We start from the raw sequence: 23,627 nt of genomic DNA, 5'->3' as shown, positions 1-23,627 counted from the left end.
TTGCATCATATCAAGGGGAAATTGAATCCTAATGCTTCTAGTCATTTGGGATAGCCCAAGTGACTCCAAATATGCAAAGAGAACATCCTCTATCTTAGTCTACTATGTATTTGAGCAATATAAGTTAAAGAAATACTGCAAGAGGTGCCACTTTTGGGGCCAATTAGGTATTTCTTGTCCAAGATATAAATGGTAAAGTATTAATTTCAACTCTGTGCATTGAATGCTTCCTATAATCCTATTAAATCAGGTTTGTTTCTACCCTATCCGAGAAGAAAGGCTAGTTTCATTGTTCCATTGCCAAGATATATCAACTCCTTTGAGTAGGTGGGCCAGAGACACTTGACTACAAGCCAGTGCAATTGCAATTTGCTGAATTTGTGATAGCTATGTGAAAGAGAGACCGCTTGAGCATATATATGAGAGACGAGTTTTGGGAAAAATGCATTGTTTTTTGTTTCCTTGTGATGTTGCTTTTAGAGCAACTGCCAGATTACAGATTGTGCATTCGGATGTGTGTGGCCCTATGCAAACATAGTCATTGGGTGGCTATCACTATTTTGTCACTTTCATTGATGACTTTACTCATTTTTGCTAGGTCTACTCTTTGGTGAAAAAGTCAGAGGTGTATGATGCATTTTTGGCTTTTGTAACACTTTTTGAAAATCAATCTGACTATAAGATTAAGACTCCATTATTTGGACCGAGGGGGAAAATACATGTCTTCTATGCTGAATAATTTTTTGAAGCAGAAAGGCATTGTCCATCAGTACACTATTGCTTATACTCCACAATAGAATGGGGTTGCAAATAGAAAGAATTGGTCGCTCATGGAGATGACCAAATGTATGCTGAAAGAAAAGAGTTTGCTACATAGTTTTTGGATGGAAGCAGTTAGGTGTGCTTGCCATGTTTTGAACAAGTGCCCTGCCAAAGCATTGAAGAATGTCATGCCTTTTGAGGCTTGGAACAACTAAAAACCTATGTTGGACATTTTTGTACTTTTGGGTGTCTTGTGTTTGCTCACATTCCCAAGGTAATGAGAAAGAGGTTGGACTACAAGGCTATTAAATGTATTTTTGTGGGGTACAATAGTGAGAGCAAGGGATATAGATGTTAGAAGTGGATGTAATAATGGAAGCATAAATATGTGCTAAAATAAAATACTGAATACAAGACAAAAGAGAAAGGAAAGAAGGAAAATTGAAGAATACAATACAGATGACAACTCAAATGTATGCTCGAGAAATGAAATCCATATATCCAACACGAGACATTTGCATACAACGGTGAGTCACTAGTTGTGGGCACCAACACTGGCTCCTCTTCTCAACAAAATATCCACAAGTGTGATGGTGAGTGATTGATTAACTAAGGAGGAAGAGCCTGAATAAATAGGACAAAAATATGTCCTCAAAATGATCAAGTCGTCCAAAAATAAAAGGTAAATATGTTCAATATGAAGACCATAAGAAATGCCTAAAATAACCCAAATAATTCTTAGTCCTAAACCATACACAGACTCACACATGAGCTGACATATCTACTAACACACTCTCTCTAATCATTGGTGATCTAATACAATACAATGGTACAATGATAAGGAATCATAAACTAGACAACATAGAACCACCAAATAGAACCATAGATACTGAAGGAGTGGGTGGACAAGCCACTACCAAGGTGCCTCAGAGAAAACCTGAAGTTAATATCGATTGTACCAACACCTAAAAATAGAGAAGATCATAGCATATCTCTATGTTTGTTCCAATGTCTCTCAGTAGCATATATGAACAGCTTGTCAAAAATGCCTCTGGAACATACGAGACCATGGATTTCTTGCCTTTGGCCAGACCACCAAAGTGTCCCCTCATGTGAGCTCATGACTAGGAACCAATCCTATTCTTTATTAGACAGCCCATCATAAATGTGGATGTTAATCCTAGCTCTAGGATTTGAATTTTCCAAACTTCAATCGATGCGTAAAGGAAGTCCCTCTCTAGATCCTATGCATTGGTATAGATGTATGGATGAGACACATCGGCCCCAGTCATCCACCCTCACACTTCCTCTCTGGCACTGGAGAGTCATGGGGGATACTATCATCACCACCACTAGTAAGCAACAGAGGAAGGGGCCATCAATCCCTTCCCATGAGCCAAAGAAGCTGATCCTTTCTGTGCCTTGGCCAAAGGATCGAAGTCTAAGTCTGAGTTTGAGGCAGATGATGACATGGCAAAGGAGTCTGCATCCTGCTTCATCTTCATCTCCTTCTTCTTTTCTTAGAAGCCACTGACTCTTTGCAGTCCTTCCATAAACGACCTTTCTTCCCATAGTGGTAACACTGGGTCTTCTTCTTCAAACCCCTCTTTGAAGCTGCAAAAGCCTCATTGAAACCTCCATAAGATGATGAAAGCCTCTGTAACCGCAAAGACACCTCATGCTCAAGTAGCATCGAGGTCATATGTGTAAAACTGACATGGGTGATGATCTCTATGCCCTCAAAGCATTTGCCACTCCATTAAACACCTGAGGATTTTGGAGAGTACAAGTCCAATAAGATGAGCCTCTGGAAGGGCAAACTGCATTTGTTGAAGCTAGTCCTGGATCTAGGTCACCTGAAGTAGAAAATATTGGATAGTATCCTTGGCCTTGAACATAATTTGTTGGAGCTGTCAGTAAAGATTGACTGCCCTCATGGGGGAAGTTTCCACTTACAACAACTGCAACTTTGTCCATACTTCAAATGATGTCTTGTAGGAGGTAACCACCAGTATGACATCTTTAGAAATACAGCGAAGCAAGACCGAATAGGCACAAGAATTGTTTGAATTCCACGTAAGCACCACTTCCTCATGGTTGTCTTCATAAAAATCATCCTATGTCAGAGTAGGATGCTAAGGGTGAGAAATAGCTTCATATACAACATACCATAACCATTTCTCCACAACCAAGCTTTCATCACAACACTCAAGGTGATATAGCTGGCCAGGTCCACGTAACTTATTATCAATGAATGTGCACGGAGGAGCCATTTGTAGAGGATACGAAGATCAAGGAGAGAAAACAAGGTATTGGTAGAGGGAACACAACCAAACCACAAGCACAAACTGTAAAAATGAGAGTTCACATGCAATATTCACCAAAATCTGACCATAACAAGAAGAAATTTGCTACAAAAAGTCAAAAAGTAAACCAAAAACTGCTTGAAAAAGCAAAAATGGCATGATAATGCAATCGCCCAGCCAGGAGAAGATGCAAAAACACCAAAACGCAAGCTGGATCAAACACGCGGGCAGTAGAGGTGTTGACACAAGCTATACGAATGTTGACATCAGCAAAAATGCAAGTAATAGGGCACTTGGTTGGAACAAGAGTCGCTTGATCGGTATTGGTCAAAACAAGCATGAATATGTGCTAAAATAAACTGTTGAACACAAGACAAACGAGAAAGGAAAGAAGAAACACTAAAAAACACAATATAGATGAGAACTCAGATGTATGCTCGGGAAATGGAATCCATATATCCAACGAGAGATAGTCGCATACAATGGAGAGTCGTTGGATGTGGGCACCAGGATTGGCTCCTCTCCACAGCAAAAGATCCACAAGTGTGATGGTGAGTGACTGACCGACCAAGGAGGAAGGGCCTGAATAAATAGGACAAAAATATGTCCTCAAAATGATCAAGTCAACCAACAATAAATGCTAAATATGATCAATATGAAGACCATAAAAATTTCCTAAAATAACCTAAATAAGGCCATCCTTAAATCATGCATAGACTTACACATGAGCTGACATATTTGCTAACAATAGATTGTATGATCTTGTCTCTATGAAGGTATTTGTCATAGTAGGGATGTGGTTTTTGATGAAAAATCAGAATTATCCCTTATTGATTTTAATACATGTTAGGCTGCCAATGATGTATTTGAAGGGTTGTTGCCCATTTCTTTTGGTGATACAACTAGAGCTTCAACAAGTGGACATAATGTTCAGTTAGTTGCTATATTGAATAATGCAGAAAATCAACCTTTGGCTAATCTAAATATTCAGCAAGATGCTAAATTTGAAGTTTAGTAGGAGGTTGTACACAATCAAGAAGCTAGGAAGATGCCTAGATTGTACTTGCAAACTATGAAAGATAGTCATTGGGATGCTCCTATTGCTCATCGTACTAAAAGACAAGCTCATCTGCATGATAGTGCTAATACAATGGAGTTTGTTATGGCAGCACATACACTTGATGATGAGGAGTCTAAATGTTTTGAGGATGCACAACATAGTGTGCATTGGATGGCAGCAATGCAAGTTGAGTTTGATTCTATCATAAAAAATCAAACATGGGATTTAGTGACTTACCTGTTGGGAAGAAAGCCATTGGTACAAAGTGGATCCATAAGTTGAAAAGGAATGCACATGGATCCATTGACAAGTATAAGGCCAAACTTGTGGCCAAAGGCTAAGCACAAAAGAAAGGCATTGACTATGAGACATTTTCTCCTACATTTTGCATGATTACCATTCGGTCTGTGGTTGCTTAGCTGCCCATAATGGTTGGATTGTGCACTAGCTTGATATTAAGAGTGCATTTTTACATGGGGAACTTCAAGAAGACGTGTATGTATAGCAGCCCCTTGGTTTTGCAATTGTGGGATCTGAACACTTGGTATGCAAGGTTAAAAAGGCTTTGTATGGTTTAAAGCAAGCTCCCCGAGCTTGGTATGCAAAACTTGATACCTTTTTACTTAGCCAAGGGTTCATTAACAGCTCATCAGAGTCTATACTTTACATATGTAAAGAGGGGGGATCCTGTTGGGATTCAAGCTCATGATCACCGATACGACTCTACCTTGACATGCGTAGTCTTAGCTATCATCATTTGTCATGTGTGTCCAATAAATGAGTCGGGGACTCAACCCTAGTTAGTGACATAGGCAGTTAGTAGACTAGATTGTTAAGTGTGTGTGACTAGACTTTAGTCTATGAGTTATGAATAATGAAGAGAATAACATGAGAGTACTCTACTCTTTGTGTGGGTTTCCAATGTCTTGTGTCTTTCTTTCTCCCTCTAAAACTTTGATAGGGTATCAAAGCTAGGTTAGCTCACCTTTGTGATACACAAGAGCTCAGACTTGAAGGATTTGGAGAAGGTCTGTGACCTCCAGTTTGAGAAGGAACCATGTAGAGGTTCATTGACAGGCATAGCTTGCAATTGATGTGGTATATATCAATGTTTCTAGAGTTTACACCTGATAGATCCTATAGAGGCTTGCAAAGGGGGTTCATTGGCTTGTATTGCAGCCTTATATTTTGTGCATTAAGGCCAGCATTTGCAGCACAACAGCCACATCATCAAATCAGTGTGCTTCTACAGCAGCCCTTTTTTTTTTTACAGAAGCCATATGTTACAGCAGAAATGGATTTTGGAGAAATGACCCATGTTTCCTAATAATTTTAGACGTGGTCTACAACTTTATAGAAGAAATTTTTTTGAAATTCTTCACGGATTTTGAGATATTTAGCACAGACCTATGCAAACTAGCTGTTTACTGCAAGAATAACATGTGTTTTCAGGCTTCTTGACATTTATACACATTGACAACCTTGGCAAAGACATTGGTCACTCTCTGGGCATTGATGGCTTTCATTTTGGCATCGGGTTGAGCTTTCTAAGTTCAACCATCGGCTATGTGCATCAGACAGAATGCTAGAAACTTTGTATTCAGCAAGCATTTGATGTGTCTATGCTTCAATAAAGCCTCTGTAATGGAATATTGATGCTTGATTGCTTTGGGATGATATCTGAAATGGTTTGAGCAATGATTTCTCTATTTTGAGCCGATGTACTGCTGGTTACTGAAGTATATGTGTTGATTATAACAAGCAATTGTGTGTCATTGACAATAAGAGGATTTGTCTTCATGTTAGCATGGTTTTTATGCATTTGTTGATGCCTATTTGGACTTATCTTGATAATTAGATGTTGTGGTAGTGCTCTAGGATAATTTTGAGCTATTTGGGGCTGCACTGACCTCAGTATGACTGTGTTTTTACTGTTGTAATGTAGTATACAGCTAGCAGACATCTTGACAAGGTTCTATAAAGCGGTTTGCTACTATCTGAGTACTCCAACTGGATGTATTGACTCTATAGATGTCATGTATGCATATGGACATGTTTATGGGCTATCGTGGGCTATAAATATTCTAAATCTGGACTGATTTCACTGTTGGTTATGCAGTGGGCTGGTTGTTTATAACCTGTCGAGAGTTTGTTTGGCATTGTCTATGGGCTATTGTGGGCTACAAAAATACTCTGAATCTAGATTGATTTCACTATTGGTTATGTAGTAGGATGGTTGCCTATAGCCTGTCTGGCATTGTTATTGCCTATCTGAACTTTTGCTAAAGCTTGTATGTACATGCATTGAACCCCAGAGGTTATGGTATATGTTGGAGATGGTTTGAGGCTGTTTTGATCAAGAAATACTTCAATTTGTGCAAAGGATTTATGGCTAGTTAAACACAGACTTTTGTTTGTCATAAGTGGTTAGAAAACACCTAAATCAACTATATGCTATCTACTTGGAATGATGCTATATCTAGATGTTTTGCTACATGTTTGGGGATGTTTTTGACATGTTTGTGAGCTAAGATACCCTAGTTATTACTGAGAATTACTGTTACATGTTCGTGGACTAAAATTGTCATAAACAACTGAGTGGTTTGCAAGGAGTCAAGCACTTACAAGTGGTACAGGGCACTGAATACTATAAATGTAGATATGGCAAATGCTCAAGGCATTGACAATATTACTCAAATTATGGGAAAGAACCTTGATAATAAAAACTTTTCTTTGTGGAAGTTTAGGATACAAAATTTTTTTATTGGTAGAGGCTACTAGGATTTATGCATGAGAGCTGAAGTAGAACCTAAATTACCTGGATGGAATCCGACTCATGATCAGCGAAGAGCTCACCGATAGTGGTTGGAAAGAGCAAGCAAAGTGTTACACTAGTTCTCTTTATGCATTTCTCATGCAATGGCTCTGCAAATTACAAGCTATTAGTCCCCAAAGGATGCTTGGGATATTCTCATGAAGAATTATGGAAATGTTACTCATGCAAGGAAGATACAGCTAAAGTAGCAATTTAATAATATATCTAGAAATGGCAAGAGTATCCAAGCTTATATGATAGAGATAAAAACCATAGTAGAGTAACTTGCTACTATTGGTTCTAAAGTGTCAGAGGATGACATGATTGTAGTTACATTGAATGGATTAGGCAAGGAGTATAAGGCATTTGACACATCGATATCTGTGAGAGCAGAACCTCTTGATTGGGATGAGTTGCTTGTTGTATAGCTACATGAGGAAGTTAAACTTGGATTGAACACTAGTTCCAATACCTCCCAGGGAAGAGATACTGTACTTTACTCTAGTCAACGTGCTAGAGGTGGCAGAGGCTGTGGATCTTTTCGAGGTCGAGGGGACACTCAGAATGTACATGGACAACAACAGCAAAATGCATGGTAGAGTTATAATGCTTAAGGTCAACGTAGATCTAGATCCTTTCGAGGCAGGGGGAGATATCACCTAGAGACAGAGGTGGCTCCTGGCAGTCACATGATTAATCTAATAGGGATAAAGACTATCATTATTGTGGTAGATATGGATATATAGCAAAGGAATGTCATAAAAAGCAAGCAAATATGAAGGCAAAAGGAAAACAACATGAAAATTATGCATCTTCTAGTAGTACATATGATGATCAGGGAGATAGACTGTTTGCTATATTGTAGCATGTTTGTAAGAATATGGCTAAGCCAAACAAGGATGAAAAGTGGTATATAGGCTCAGGAGCATCTAATCACATGACTCTACATGGTGAATGGTTTGACGAGTCAGTAGCAAGATCTCATGGATATGTTTGCACTGATGATGACACACAACATGATATTTGGCATATAGGTGTGGTTCCCCTGATTATGCATGAGGGTAGGAAAAAGAGTTTACATGATGTATTACATGTACCTTCAATCACTAAGAACCTATTGTTTGTTGGTCAGATTGTAGAATAGAATTTACAGGAAAGGTTCAACAAGGATGGTTTCTTTATTGAAGGGTACGAAAATGGTTGTAAATTGATTGCTAAAGGCAAAAGAGATGGCAAGATGTTCATACTTGATGCATCTATTCCTGAGTTGGAAGCAGCCACATTTGCCCATGGTAGTAGTTCGAGATGTAGAAATCTAGCACAAGCACATTGGTCATGTAAATATTCAGAGGCTGAAAAATATGCAATAGAAGCAAGTTGTACTTGGCATAAGTACAATGATGTAGGACATGTTTGTTTTGCCTGTCAATTTGGAAAACACGCAAGGTTTCCGTTTATGCAGCATATCAAAAACAGTTCTCGACCTTTGCAATTGGCACATATGGATATCTGGGGTCCATCCCATAAGTACAATGATGTAGGACATGTTTGTTTTGCCTGTCAATTTGGAAAACAGGCAAGGTTTCCGTTTATGCAGCATATCAAAAACAGTTCTCAACCTTTGCAATTGGCACATATGGATATCTGGGGTCCGTCCCATAATACCCACTTTGGTGGTGCCAGGTATTATGTATCGTTCATTGATGATTTCAGTCGATATACATGGCTGTACATTCTAAAACACAAGGATGAGGTACTTGATGTATTCAAGGTTTTTAAGAAATATGCTGAAAATGAGTTTGCGTTTGGCTGCTACATTTCATGTATGAGGTCTAATGGAGGTGGAGAATATGTCTCTAAAGATTTTGACAAGGACTTAACCAAATATGGCATAAAAAGGCAGCTTACATGCAATTACACACCTTAGGAGAATGGCATGGCTAAGTGAAAGAATCGTGTCATTATGGAAGATGCCACAGCAATGCTCAATGAAGAGAATATGCCAAATGGATATTGGGCTGAAGCAATGGTTATTGCATTCTATGTATTGAATTGAATACCTACTGATGGAATTCATGATTTGACTCCATTCAGCCACCTTAAAGTGTTTGGTTACATTGTTTATGTTCATGTGCCTGATGAAAGGAGAAGGAAATTAGATCCCAAGGCAGTAAAGAGTGTCTTTCTTGGATATGCACAAGACAAAAAGGCCTACAAGTGCTATAATCCATCTACTCAAGAGACTTTGATCAGCATAGGTGTAGTTTTTGATGAGCTAGCCTCTTGGTATGGTGCTCCGAATGCAATGGTTTCTAATGCATTAGCCAGCTCCACTCATGCTGAAAATTACCCTTCAGTTAGCACTGTAGTCGGTGGCCCTTTACGTAGTGGTTTATCTACTGTTAGTCCTTGGACAGGATTGCTGTGCAATTATGATGCTAGATCCACTAACACGAATATGTCAGTGAGGGGGACATTGGATAAAATCAAGGAAAAAATTCTTGATGATGTTACTGGCCAGCTTTGACTAGATATGAGTCACCTGGTAGTGACACCCTTGATAGTGAATTGGGCATACCATCAATTATGATGCCTGGTGTAAGGAAGAGCAGGTATGTGCTGCCTCATGAGAGGCAATCGTTAGTGACCCACAATTGAGAAGATCTAAAAGGGTCAAGAAACTAGTTGATAGGCTGATATACAGTGGGTATTCAGACAAACATTATGCATATATGACCAACAGAGAGCCTACAAAATTCAGTGAGGTAGTTAGAGATAAAAAGTGGTGTGCTACCACGGATGAGGAATATGCATCATTGACTGAAAATAACACAAGGGAATTGGTCAGTTTGCCTGAGGGCAAAGTACCCATTCATTGTAAGTGGGTTTACAAAGTGAAGTGTAAGGCAGATGGTACACTAGAAATGTATAAAGCCTAGATGGTTGCAAAGGGATATGCACAGCAATATGGATTGGACTATGAGGAAACTTTTAGCCTAGATACCAACATGGCAATAGTGAGAATACTAATTGCATTAGTAGCTTCAAAGAGATGGAAGATTTGGCAAATGGACGTGAAAAATGCATTTCTAAATGGTGACTTGGTTGAGCAAGTTTATATGGAAGAGCCTGAGGAGTATGTATACCCTGACTGTCCCAAACATGTGTGCAGACTGAAAAAGGCCTTGTATGGGCTAAAACAAGTACCGAGGAGCATGGAATGCTTGCACTAGCAAGTATTTGTAGCAGCTTGGTTTTCAGATGGGTCGTGTAGACTATAGCTTGTTTACGAAGAAGATAGAAAATGGTTATATTTTTTTGGTGGTTTATGTGGATGATCTAATCATCATTGGAGATTATGATCATGGGATTCTTGAAATTAAAGCAATGTTACAGGGTGAGTTCAAGGTGAAATATCTTGGAGAATTGAAGTACTTTCTTGACATTGGGGTTGTGTCTATACCTCATGGTATATGGCTGCTCCAAAAACAGTATGCTCATGATATGTTGCTGAAATATGGGATGATGGAATGTAAACCCATGGAAATACCATTGGATCATGAGGTGTTGTTTATGCTCAGTTTATGCATTACCGCCTTAGTGGTTAGAATAGCATTTGATTTTGTCATGCGGATACATTCCTCATGGTTCTGACAGCGGTTATGATAGCTTTTGATTTTGGCATGTGGATACATTCCTTATGGTTCTGACAGCAGTTATGATTCATGTGTATGAATTGTAACTAGTTTAAGTGACTAAAACTTCACATGTAGAGGGCATGATCATGGTTAAGCAATAGGTACCCATGTTGTTTAACTATGATGCCAACATGTATTCCCAATAGTGGCAATAGATACTTTGGCACAGTGTAATGCAATTGAGGATGATTGTAAAGGTTTCAAGTAGGAGGTCTATCACAAGGATGTGAAATTTTATTGATTTGCTTAGAATTTGATTAAAATTTAATCAAATGTGCTAATGTGACATGCATATGTGAAGTGCAAGTTAATTATTTCATAGTGTGGGACCTAGGACCCCGAGATATCAGTTGTTGGTGCTGAAGGTAAAAGTTGTAATAAGTTATGACTGACAGATACTAGGTGGTACCCAATGTCAAATTTAGGCCTAGACCAGTTTATTGGCCACTTATGTCACTAGGCATTGATTAATTAATTAATGCCAGTTTAAGGGTCAATAACTGCTCAAAGATACTTGGGAGACAAGTTGGCCTAGCCAATTTAAATATTGGTCGGTGGAATGGCAATAAAATAAGTATTAAATTAATTTTCATTAAGTAATATTCTGAAAGTTAAATTAATAAGTTGGATGACGCTAGAAAATAAAATTAGAAGGTTGCCACTTGGTAAAACTTGCCCATGCAAGCGAAAAAGATTTTTTTGAGGATGGGAGAGAGAGAGAGAGAGAGAGAGAGAGAGAGAGGGTCATTTCAGCCTTGTGCAAGTTGAGAGAGATAAAGAGAAGGCTACCATAGTTGATACAACAATTGATAGTCCATTTCCAGCTAGCAAGAGACCCTCCAAGAGCTAGTGACATGCCCTGAAGAGACTATAATAGTGTGGGTGATAATAGTTTGAGGGTTGTTTCCACCAAACAATATTGTATTCGGTGTATTCCATCAGTGGAGATAGCTTTTATAGCTATCTAGATAGGGAAAAAACTGATTTCTTACACTTTCTCATGATGAAAGTCTGAAATTTCTCTCTCTTTGACATTCTCTCTCATCCTATAGCTATTTCTAAACTCACCTCAACATTTTCTAGCAATTTGAGTTATCAGAGGTGGAGATATTGGAAAATCTCTAATTGTAACCCTAATTTATTGTAAAAATTAGGATTTGACAGCCATCACGGGATGATGCTCAAAATAGAGAGCCAAGGACTTGAATTGCAACATCTAAAATTGTGAAACTTTACAGATATTCAAGAGTGCAGCCAACCAAAATTAAATTTGGGGCTAGATTTGTCTCACAAGGAGTAGGGTAAAGGCCAATTCCCCAAGCAAACCAACGGGCAAGTTGGTTTGAAGGCTAGATGGTCAATTTTGACAGCAAGAGGCACTTGGATTAGAGGAGGAGATTAGAGGATCTCAGTTGTATTCCATCCATTTGCAAAAAAAGCTAAAGAAATACCGCAAGGGGCATCAATTTGGGGCCAACACATAGTCCATTGTCCAAGATTAAATTGGTAAAGTGTGCATTTCAATTTATGTGAATTAAATACTTGTTGTACTTAGTGTTAAATCAAGTCAGTATCATCCTAACAGAGTAAGAAGGCTCCTTTCTCCTTCCCACCCACCTAAAGCTCATATGGATCTAACACTAAGTTAGTGAGGGCACTAGATCTAGCCTGAAATGATGATGGCAACAGCACCACCAAAGACCGAGGAGTGTGCCTACATGCATAGAAGAAGCTTGCAAAAGGAGTGATCTTCCCCACCAAAATTGGCCACCCTACGATAGCATTTTAAAAATGCAAAAAAAATACAATTGACATGGCAATAAAATTGGGTGGATAAGATAATGTCTCATAGAGTGGCCCAAGCTCTGGAAAATGTTGAAAATGCTCGTAGAACTTGGAAAATGCACACTAAAATGCGAGAGCTCCCATGTCTCCATCTGTAATAAAGCATAAATGCTTGAGTCTAGGGTAAGTATAAAAGGTGGAGGTGTCAACCTCCCACCGTCTAAGAGGGCGAATACTTTGTTTGAGGTCTCAACCTCCCACCATCTAAGAGGGTGAATACTCTTGGCCACCATAGCTTCGAGTGCATACCTTGCTGCAGCCTCTCATCATTTGATTCTCAACCAACATTGGTAATATCATTTCTTGCCAAGCCACCTTGGCTATGGCTTCTTGACATTTTATGTCTATTTCTTGTATTTTCAGTTTAAAAGCTTGCTGTGGAATTTAGCTTTATTACATTGGTATCAGAGCATGGACTTTGATCCATGGAAAGAGTCATTTTCTTGGAGAATTTAGTCGTTAGGACAGGAACCAGTTAACTGGAGCACCAAGATTTGGTCACAGGGTTTGGTGCAGTTCAAACTGTGACTAGTCATAGTTCTCTGCAACAAGTTGAGATTAATTTTGAAGGCTTCTTGATGGAGATCTTAAGGAAGATGGAGGTTCTTGGCCAAAATAGTAGGACGTGGTCGAATGGAGGTCCATTTTGAAGGCTTTTGTCCCTAAGTGGAGTCTAAGTGGGGTTACATAGTTTAAACTGAGATTACTTTTTGGGGACAGTTTCTCTCTCTTCTTCCTTTCAAGCTTTTCTCCAAGAATCCATGGAGTAAATTGTTGAAATCTTCTTCCAAAAGTCATTTTCCCCTGAAGAGACATCAGAGCTTGTTTCTTTGTGTCATAAGCTTTAGATAGAGTAGCATAATACTCACACTTGCTGAGTTTGATCAACCAGGACAGCAGGCTGAGTTAGTGCATTTTGCGCTGAATTTCTTGCTCATCTTCTCCATGATTTTAGTAGCCATTGGCATTAGTTATGGCTTATGCAATCTATAACCATCGTTCTCTGAGTCTCCAATCAAGTATACTCAACTAAATCCCATCCTCTTGAGCATTCTTGATCTCTCAAACCCTAGCTATGGCAGATTCAAGACAACAGTGATCTTTTCCTAAAATTTCTTCAAAGATCAAAGGGCTTTTGCTTGATGAGTTATTTTTTGCCCATTCAAATATTGAAGCTCAATTCATTGCATAATTGCTACTCACCGCCTACTTGACTTGGATTTTTGTTGGATGATTGAGCATTGATGCTATAGGAGTGAAACAATGATGAAAATGGTAAGTGGGAACATTGTAAAAGCAGTGAGTCACTACAAAAGGGTAATGCCCTATCCATAACCCTTTCAATTCAATCGTTTCCCAATTCCCACTTACATTTTATTAAAAATTTCAAAGGCTTTTTCAGTCAATGCATAGCATCCTTGTTTGACTATCCATTATAATGTACTTACCATGTTGGTTCCCACGAGAAAAAGTGGATGTCAGGCGAGTCGGGAAGACAAAAGAGAGGTGACCCTCCCTTCCTGATTAAGACCCTGAAGAGGTGCACAAACCGGCTTGAGGTGGAACTTTGCACACCCCTCTTGTCTCAGAGCCCATGCAATTTTCAAATTTAGGTGCAGGTACATTTCCCATTATCAGAGTTTGGCACAAGTACAGCATTGATTAGCAATATTCGGGGTTCCATAAGTGGTTGATGAGCCATTGGAAGAGGGGCAGAGCATCTCCTATTTTCACGGTACCTACAAGTGGCTGACAGAGTTTTGACAGATAAACCAGTAGGTATATACCAATCTACAGGTTATTCTTGAGCCCTATAGAGTGCCCCATCACCCTCTCCTAGTTGCCACAATGGTTTACAAGGGTTTCCTTCACTTAGGGTATTCCTACAGGGTCAAAGAGGGTTTCCATAGGGGTGTTAACTGGTTGCAAGAATTCTCTGGATAGGTACACAATTCCTATTACAGAAAATTTTGTCATGATTTGATTTGGGATCTTAATAGCTTGATTTGAAGAGGGGATCCTAAGCTCTGATTTGAATCAAAAAAAATTTTGATCCGACATTGGAAGCAAAAGTTATGGTCAATTTACTAATAGGGGGTCTAGTGGACTGCACCTAAACAAGCTGTCTGGAATACACTGTTTGAGTTCATTCTACCCATATACCTTATTTCAAGCTGAGATATTACTAAATCTGATATATCCCCATATAATAAGATTTCCTTAGAGCTATTAAGAATTGGGATTGGTACCATATTCCGAGAGAAACAAGGGGTTAAGTGACAAACTGTCTACTACTACATCATTGTTTCCTAATGGCCAGGAATAAGAAGAAAGACCCTATTACTGAGGCATTGAATGATGGTGTCAAAGACTTCCAAGATGATCAAGATTACACAACTGAAGCCCATAATTTTGATCAAATAGATGAAGAATTAATCATTGGGATTGCTTATAGCACACATCAAGGACGGCATGACATACATGAAGAGCATGTAGGGAATGATTATCTCCTACTATCAAAAGAGTTGGGACACGTCAATGAAGGCCTCTCTAAAGATTTGAAGGCTTTGAATGAAGGTTTAACCCATATGAATCAAGGTTTATTGCAAGGGATGGCACAGGTAAACCAAGGAATCTCTGAATTGCAGCAAAGCAATAAATCCTTATTCCAAGAGCTCATCTCAGCCATAAAGGAAATCAGAAGCAAACCACAAAGAGAACCTCAAAATATTGAAGATTCCCATGCAATTCCCTTTTTTGGTAATCCTTCCCATCCAAGAAAAGAAAAGTCTTAGCCAATAATGCACACTTTTGAAAGGGGAGAACAATCTAGAGTAAGGGGCAACCATCATCCTTCACAAAGTCATGGTATTCATACCCCAAGGCCTCAGTTTAGCATTCCAAAGAAAAAGCATAAACATGAAGGGGAACAATACAACACTCGATGGGATAATGATTATCATGGATGTGACCCCTTTTACAAGAATTTTTATCATCAGCCCTCAAATGCACAAAAAGGGAATGTAGGCAATAATCAAGTTCATGAAGGTGGAAGGCATGATGAGCGAATATCGGCCCATGACATCCCAAACCAAGAGCATGTTTCAAATGGACAACCTTCATCTCATGGTTTTGGGCCACCTACATTTAGACAAAATTCATGGAATAAATATTCATGGAGACAACAATCTCATGGGTAGCCATCTTATAATGAAAAAGAATATAAAGAGAAAATCAATATCACTAATTTCAAAGGAGATAATGCTTCACCCCCAGAATGGGAGGAGTGGATCAATAAGCTTGAATTGTACTTCACTCTTTACCTTGGAAGTGAAGAGGCCAAAATTTATTTTGCGGCTCTTCATCTTGAAGGTTATGCCCATACTTGGTGGTGTTACATGCAAAAGATTGGGCAAAGTTTTGACTCTTGGGAGGAGTTCAAGCAAGCAATGATTGATGTCTTTGTGTCTCCTTTGGAAAAATAAAGGCTTCAAAGAAGATGGTATGCGTGCGCTCAAAGAGGAATGTCTATTAGAGACTATTCCAATGCCTACTTGAATCTTTCCATGTATGTTAAAGGTATTTCAGATTTTGCTAAGCTGAACAAATACATTTTTGGTCTTCACCCTACCCTATCATCAGAGGTAGGAGCTCAACAACCAAAAACATTACATGAGACCATACAATTGGTTGAAAGATACTCTTTGAAGTACAAAAGAGATGTAGAAAATTTTCAGCAAAGAAGCATGGGCAATAATGTTTCTAATCAACCTACAAAGTATGGGTAAGTTTTCAGCCAATCAAGAGACTCTTTTAGACAAGAAAACAAAGGTTATAACAGCCCAAGCAATTATAATAGCTAAGTGCCAACATTTTCCACTATTTATGCCTCTAAATAGGTTGGAAATTTTGTACAAAAACAGGGGCAAACTTTTAGAAATGTGGCTGAGCCAAGTGGTACTTTTTCAAGAGCTGAAAATGCTCCTAAACTGCCCCAAACCAGTTCTAACAGTAACTTCCTTCCTCATGACAAGCTTAGGAAAATGCATGCAAAAGGATTATGCTTCAAATGTGGGGAGAAGTGGTCACAAGATCATAAGCTCAAGTGTAAAGCTAAAAACTTAAAAATCAACATGGTGATCACTCAAGAAGTGGAAGTTGACGAAGAAGAAGATCAAGAGGGAAACTTATTGAATGTTGATGCATACCCAATGGTTGAAGAGATTCATGAAGAAGAGCATGCCACCAATGAAGAATTCTATGATCCCATGGATGGATTTCCTTTTGATCCAGGTGGTAATCATGATTCTTATGTTTCCTTATATATCATCTCACATGATGCATGGATTAGTTGCAAAGGGAAAAATACACTTAGACTCAAAGGTTTCATTAATGGCAAGGTTGCACATATTCTAGTGGATACATGCAGCACTCATAGCTTCATCAACACCAAATATTTGAATGGGCTGAAGTTGCTACCCACATTGATATGGATTCTTCCTTGCAGATACAAGTTGCCAATGGTGCATATGAGTCTAGTAAAGAAGTGTGTCCATGTACTTCAATTGAGTTATTGCCCTCTTGCACAATAAAAGTAGACTTGATCACTTTGGATATGGGGCCTATTGACATTGTCATTGGTTGTAATTGGTTGAAAACACTTGGAAAATTTGCCTTGGACTTGGAGCAATTGCAAATGGGATTTAATTGGCAAGGACAGCACATAGAGTTGAAAGGCATAGACCACAAACAAATAGAACTCATCTCCATAAAGAAATTGCAAAAAAAAATCAATGCAAAGTCATGCATCTTCACTCTTTTACTTGAAAAAGTAGATGAAGGACAATCAACAAATCAACCATCTTCTTCTTTAAAGAAAAGGGATCCAAGATTGGGAGAGTTATTGGAGGAATACAAGGATTTATTTCAGCCACCATCATCTTTACCTCCAAAGTGAGAGGTTGACCATCCTATTGATTTGTTGCCCAATACAGAGTCCATCAACAAATCTCCCTATCACTTGTCCAAGTTTGAAAGGGAAGAAGTGGAGCGTCAAGTCAAAGAATCGATGCAAATGGGTTTAATTCAGCAAAGTTAATCATTGTTTGCCTCTCCCATGCTCTTAGTCAAAAAGAAGGATGGATCATTTCTCATGTGTATTGATTATCGGGATTTGAACAAGTCAACGGTCAAGAATAGGTATCCTAATCCCCGAATTGATTATCTTTTGGATGAGCTTAAAGATGCAAAGTTCTTCACCAAAAATAGATCTTCAATCGGGTTATCATCAAATTCAAATGAAGGAGATGAGTTCAAAACAGCACTTAGGATTGAAAGAGGGTTATACCACTTATTGGTTATGCCATTTGGACTTTCCAATGCACCCGCTACTTTTCAAGCCCTCATGAATAAAATATTGCAGCCCTTCTTGTTCAAAATAGTCATTGTTTTCTTTGATAATATCCTAATCTATAGTAAATCCAAGGATGAGCCTTTGAAGCATATGAGAGATGTCTTTGACACTTTACGAAGACACACACTCTTTCCCAAGGTGATGAAGTGTTCTTTCATGAAGATGAAGTTGAATACTTGGGTCATGTTGTGGGAGAACAAGGGATTAGGGTGGACCCTAATAAGGTAAAATGTGCCAAAGAATGGCCTACTCCTACGAATGCAACCTCTTTGAGAGGATTCCTTGGATTGTCATCCTTCTATAGAAGGTTCATCAAGAATTATGCTCATGTGGTGGCTCCATTGACGGATAGGCTTAAAAAGGAAGCTTTCTTTTGGAACTCCATTACTGATCAAAGTTTCAATGAGCTGAAATCTCTTCTAATTTCAGTACCCATCCTTGTATGTCTGGATTTCTCTAAGGAGTTTATCATATGTGTGGATGCTAGCGAAAGAGGAATTGGGGTTGTTTTATGTCAAGATCATGGAGCCATAGCTTATGAGAGCCGAAATCTCGATAACAAGGAGCATCAATTACATGTTTATGAGCAAGAGATGTTAGCAATATTGCATGCTATCAAAAAGTGGCATCATTACATCTATGGCAGCCATTTCAAGGTCAAAAGTGATCATCGTGTGCTGAAATATTTTCTTTTGCAACCAAATTTATCTCCTAAGCAACGAAGATGGTTAGATACTCTTCAAGGATATGACTTTGAAATATCTTATATGGCTGGAAAAGACAATGTGGTGGCAGATGCCTTATCAAGAATGTGAGCATGTTCCATTTCTACCATTTTAACCATGCATAAGGATTGGATCCATGATATTCAAGAGGAGTACTTGCTTGATGAGCAAGCATCAAAGATGATGAAAGAATTTCAGCAAGGCAAAGGAGAAGAGTATCCAAATTTCAAATGGCATAACAGTCTTTTATGGTATCATGGTAGAGTATTCTTGACACCACAATCTACTTTCAAAGACCTTATCTTGCATGAGATGCACTCCTCACCTTTAGTGGGACACCACGAGTTGTTCAAAACATTTGACAATATCCATAAGAGTTTCTATTGGAAGGGCATTTGGAGGGATGTTAAGGATTATGTTATGCAATGTCTTCCGTGTCAACAAAATAAAGATTCCTCTCTTCTACCCGGTGGTTTACTTCAGCCACTTCCTATTCCTCAATGCAAGTAGACTAATATTACAATGGATTTTATTGTGGGCTTACCTATAACAAAGCATGGGTCGAATAACATTTATGTGGTGGTGGACAGGTTGACTAAATCAACTCATTTTATCCCTACCAAGGCTCAATTTACGACAAAGCAAGTGGCTGAATAGTTCATGGAATGTGTTTTTAAGCTTCATGGTATGCCATTGAAGATAGTATTCGATCATGATACTAAGTTCTTTGGAAGTTTTTTTAGGAGCTTATTCACTTCTATGAAAACAATTTTGACTCCTAGCACGGCATATCATCCCCAAACTGATGGCCAAACGGAGCGTGTCAATAAATGGTTGGAAGTCTATCTTCATCATTTTTACCATGACACTCAAGCTTTGTGGGATCATTGGTTACATCTTGCTGAATTCCGTTATAATAACACTTATTATATGAGCATAGCCATGTTGCTATTTGAAGCACTTTATGGATACAAAGTGCAAATACCTTCAGCCCTTTTTCATGAAGACGTGAATCCACAAGCCAAGGCTGAAGTTGAGAAAATGGAAGCTCTTTTGCATCAATGCAAGGAAAACATTAGGAAGGCACAAGATGTTATGAAGGCTTATGTTGATGAAAAGAGGAGACCTTTGGAGTTTAAAGAAGGAGATTGGGTATTCCTCAAAGTGCCTAAATCTAGGTATGCTTCTCTCAAAGGCGGTCATAATAAGTTGGCTCATCGTTACTATGGGTGTTATCAAATCCTCAAACGAGTTGGTGAGCTTGCATATGAGCTTGATTTGCCTTCTTCAACAAGGATTCATTCTATCTTCCATGTTTCCCAACTTAAGAAATATGTGGGTCCATCCATAAAGGTATTAGAAGAGTTACCTCCCATGGTGGATGAAGATGGCCTTATCATTTATGAACTTGAAAAGGTTATTGCCAAAAGAGAAAAGATTTTAAGGAATTGTTCGCTGTTGGAATAGCTTATTAAATGGCGGGGTTTACCCATGGAGGAGTCTACTTGGAAACCATCATCATACCTTGGTTCTTTTCCATGGCTTATGCAAGAAACAGAGTAATATTTGAACAGGACAACTTGCTGTATTAAATTCCTGTCATAAAAGTAATTTCTCTATGGTCATCACAACTAGAATTTTATGGCATGGCTGGATACTAGGGTTTGTCCTTTACATTTCTATAGCTCATACATGATGATTGGACATTTCTTCTTCAAGTTATGGCCATTTTTGTGCAGCAACCTGTTTTGGACAGTTTCCAGCAGTATATTCAAATTTCATACCTATACTTCATTGATATATGAGATCTTCTTCAGCTTGGAGTTTCATTACAGCATGGATTCATCATTTACAAAGCTATCCTTGTACTCTTTCTTCATCACTTGTCCCAATTCCAGCTTTGAGGACAAAGCTCTTTTAGGCCAAGGGATGGCTTGTAATAAAGCATAAATGCTTGAGTCTAGGGTAAGTATAAAAGGTGGAGGTGTAACATGTGTAGCATCTTTTTGCCATTTTACAAACATTACTTGTTTGAGGTCTCAACCTCCCACCATCCAAGAGGGTGAATACTCTTGGCCACCATAGCTTGGGGTGCATACCTTGCTGCAGCCTCTCATCATTTGATTCTCAACCAACATTGGTAATATCATTTCTTGCCAAGCCACCTTGGCTATGGCTCCTTGACATTTTATGTCTATTTCTTGTATTTTTAGTTTACAAGCTTGCTGTGGAATTTAGCTTTATTACACCATCACACTCTGATAGGAGTGCACAACTAGGATATGACAAATTGACAACACTAAAAGTGACAGGTTAACACCCCCCTCTCAAATACTAGGAGTGTCTAGAGACCCAACAATCGCATGTGATGAAGCATAGAAGCCTTCGGCAAAGGCTTCATGAAGAGATCCATTGCATTGTCCATAGTAGGACAGTAGACCACCGCCAACTCGGAATCCATGATCCACTCTCAAACATAGTGGCATTGGACCTGAATGTCCTTTGAGCGAGCATGAAACATGGGATTCTTTGCCAGAGCAAGGGCACTTTGGTTGTCCATGCACAGTTCCATAGGCCCTATCTATGGGATGCCAATCTTTTCCAACAAATGATGGAGCCAAACTGCCTCCATAGCTATAAAACAAAGAACACAATACTCAACCTCTATAGATGAAAGAGCCACAGTAGGCCGCTTCACTACTCAAGAGATAGCTCCCAATTCAAGGGAGAAGGCATAACCAATAGTGGATTTCCGTGAGTCCACATCACTTGCCCAATTTGAGTCATCCATTCTGAAAGACTGGCCCCCTCTCCATACATGATCCCATAGGATTGAGTCCCTTTTGTAGGTAGCATAGAATGCGCAAGGCAGTACACTAGTGAGCCTAAATAGGAGTCTTCATGAAAGAAGACAACAAAGCCGCCATGAAAGAAATGTCTAGCCGAGTATGGATTAGCTAGATCAAAGAGCCAACAAGGCACCTGTAATGGGTGACATCAATAAAGGGATATCCTAATGCCAAAAGCTTGGACTCCGGGTCCATGAGACATGAAATAGGCCAACACTTAGCCATACTAAACTTCGAAAGAAGCTCAGAGATGCACATGTGCTAGTAGATAAAAATGCCATGTGCCATTTGATAGATCTCCAATCCAAGGAAGAAGTGGAGGATCTCAAGATCTATCATGTCAAACTTCTTGCTAAATATGTGGTGAGTACGGTCCACCTCCCATGTGTCAATCCTTGTAATGGTGAGGTCATCAACATACAAGATAACCAAGACGTACCTATCCTTTGGAACCTTGTAATAAAGGTTGGGGTCATGATTCGATCAATGGAAGCCACTGTCCAAGAAGAAGTGACCAATCCACCAATATCAAGTCCTACGAGCTTGCTTCAAGCCATAAAGGGCCTTCCACAACCTATAAACATGGTCCTCCTTCCCCTATACAAGAAAACAAGGAGGCTAGGAGACAAATCTCCTCCTCCAAGATACCATTTAAAAAGGCCGATTTCACATCCATTTGATAAACGGCCAATGGTTATGGGTGGCCAAAGCCCAAATAGCTCGAATAGTGGATGTTCGAGCTGTCAATGTGAGTCTCAAAATAATCCAAACTTTCCCTTTGAGAAAACCTCTTCTCAACAATCCATTGCCTTGTGCTTGTCCAAGGTCCCATCTGCAAGATACTTGGTCTTGAAGATCCACTTCACACCAATCACCTTCCACCTCTTCGGATGAGGATCCAACTCCCAAGTCTAGTTCTACTCAACAAAATCAAGCTTAGCCTACATAGCATTGCACCAATCATCCTATACAAGAGCCCCATCAACTATAGTAGGTTGATGGTTATGCAGAATTTGAGACATAAGAGCATAGTTCACATAGAGTAAACTATCCCATTGGGCCTGTAACCTAGCTAACCTGCGTGGGCCAATAGCCATCATAGGGAATTGAGTAATCCTTGAATCTTTCATGAGCCACTAATACCTTTGAGGAATGGTGATAGGTTCATCCCATTGTGAAGGAGACAGAGAATCCTTCAGTACACGTAAGGCACTTGTCTGTGGAAGGGATTCCTCCTCACTAAAGGAAGGTGGATCCTCCTCACCCAATGAAGAGAGCTTCCCCTCTAATGGCTCAATCTCCCTAGAGAAAAACTTGAGGAGAAGGGGAAGGGGTAGGAATACTTGATGATGAAGTAGTTGTTGAAGGAGCCATCAAAGGCGAAAGGGGAGAGGGTGTGGGAGAAGGAGTGGGAGGATTTGTAGACGAATAAGGGGAACCAAGGGGTAACCTAGAAGGAAGGGGAGGGACTGATGGTGGGGGGAGGGTCAATTGAAGACAAAGAACCACCTATAAGCAGAAGTACCATCAATAGGATCCTCGGAGGCCCCAGCCTTGTCGAAGATCACATGCTTGCTCACCTTAATCTTATGAGTCATTGGATCATAGAGTCGATAGCCCTTCATGGTCATATTGTAACCAACGAAGATAACCTTCTTTGACTTGGAATCAATTTTTGCTCCACCTTTTCTTCTTGTCCACATGGGCATATGCCACGCATCCAAAGATGCAAAAGTGGAAAACATAAGGCTTTTGTCTAAAGAAAGCCCGATAAGAAATCATATCTTGCAATGCCAAGACATCTCAAGTATAGTTCAATTGGCATGCACCACACCATTTTGAGATTGTGTGTGTTGGGTTTGACTCATGCCTATGCTCATAGAGGAGTGCCAGTGATCCTCGATAGGACATTGGGACACTTTTTACTCTTCTTACGAGAGGTTTTTTCCTCCATATTTATTCTCTTTTATTTTATGTGCTTGTGTTATACAATTTGACCACTTATCGTGTTTTATCTCCAAGAGATTGTGAGAGAGAGATTGAGAGAGAGAGAAGAGTTACCCCAAGAGGCTGCAAGGGGGAGAGTTAGCTCAATTCCCTCTAACTCGATCCTCGGCTTAGCCATCTTCTCTTACCCTCTCCCATCTCGAATCC

This window comes from Lygodium microphyllum, chromosome 17 (genome assembly GCF_053477565.2).
Source record: "Lygodium microphyllum isolate KBCC chromosome 17, Lygodium_microphyllum_v1.1.10, whole genome shotgun sequence".
In the NCBI taxonomy this organism is placed as follows: domain Eukaryota; kingdom Viridiplantae; phylum Streptophyta; class Polypodiopsida; order Schizaeales; family Lygodiaceae; genus Lygodium; species Lygodium microphyllum.
The sequence above is the reverse complement of the archived record's forward strand: the minus strand, read 5'-3'. Positions refer to the sequence as shown.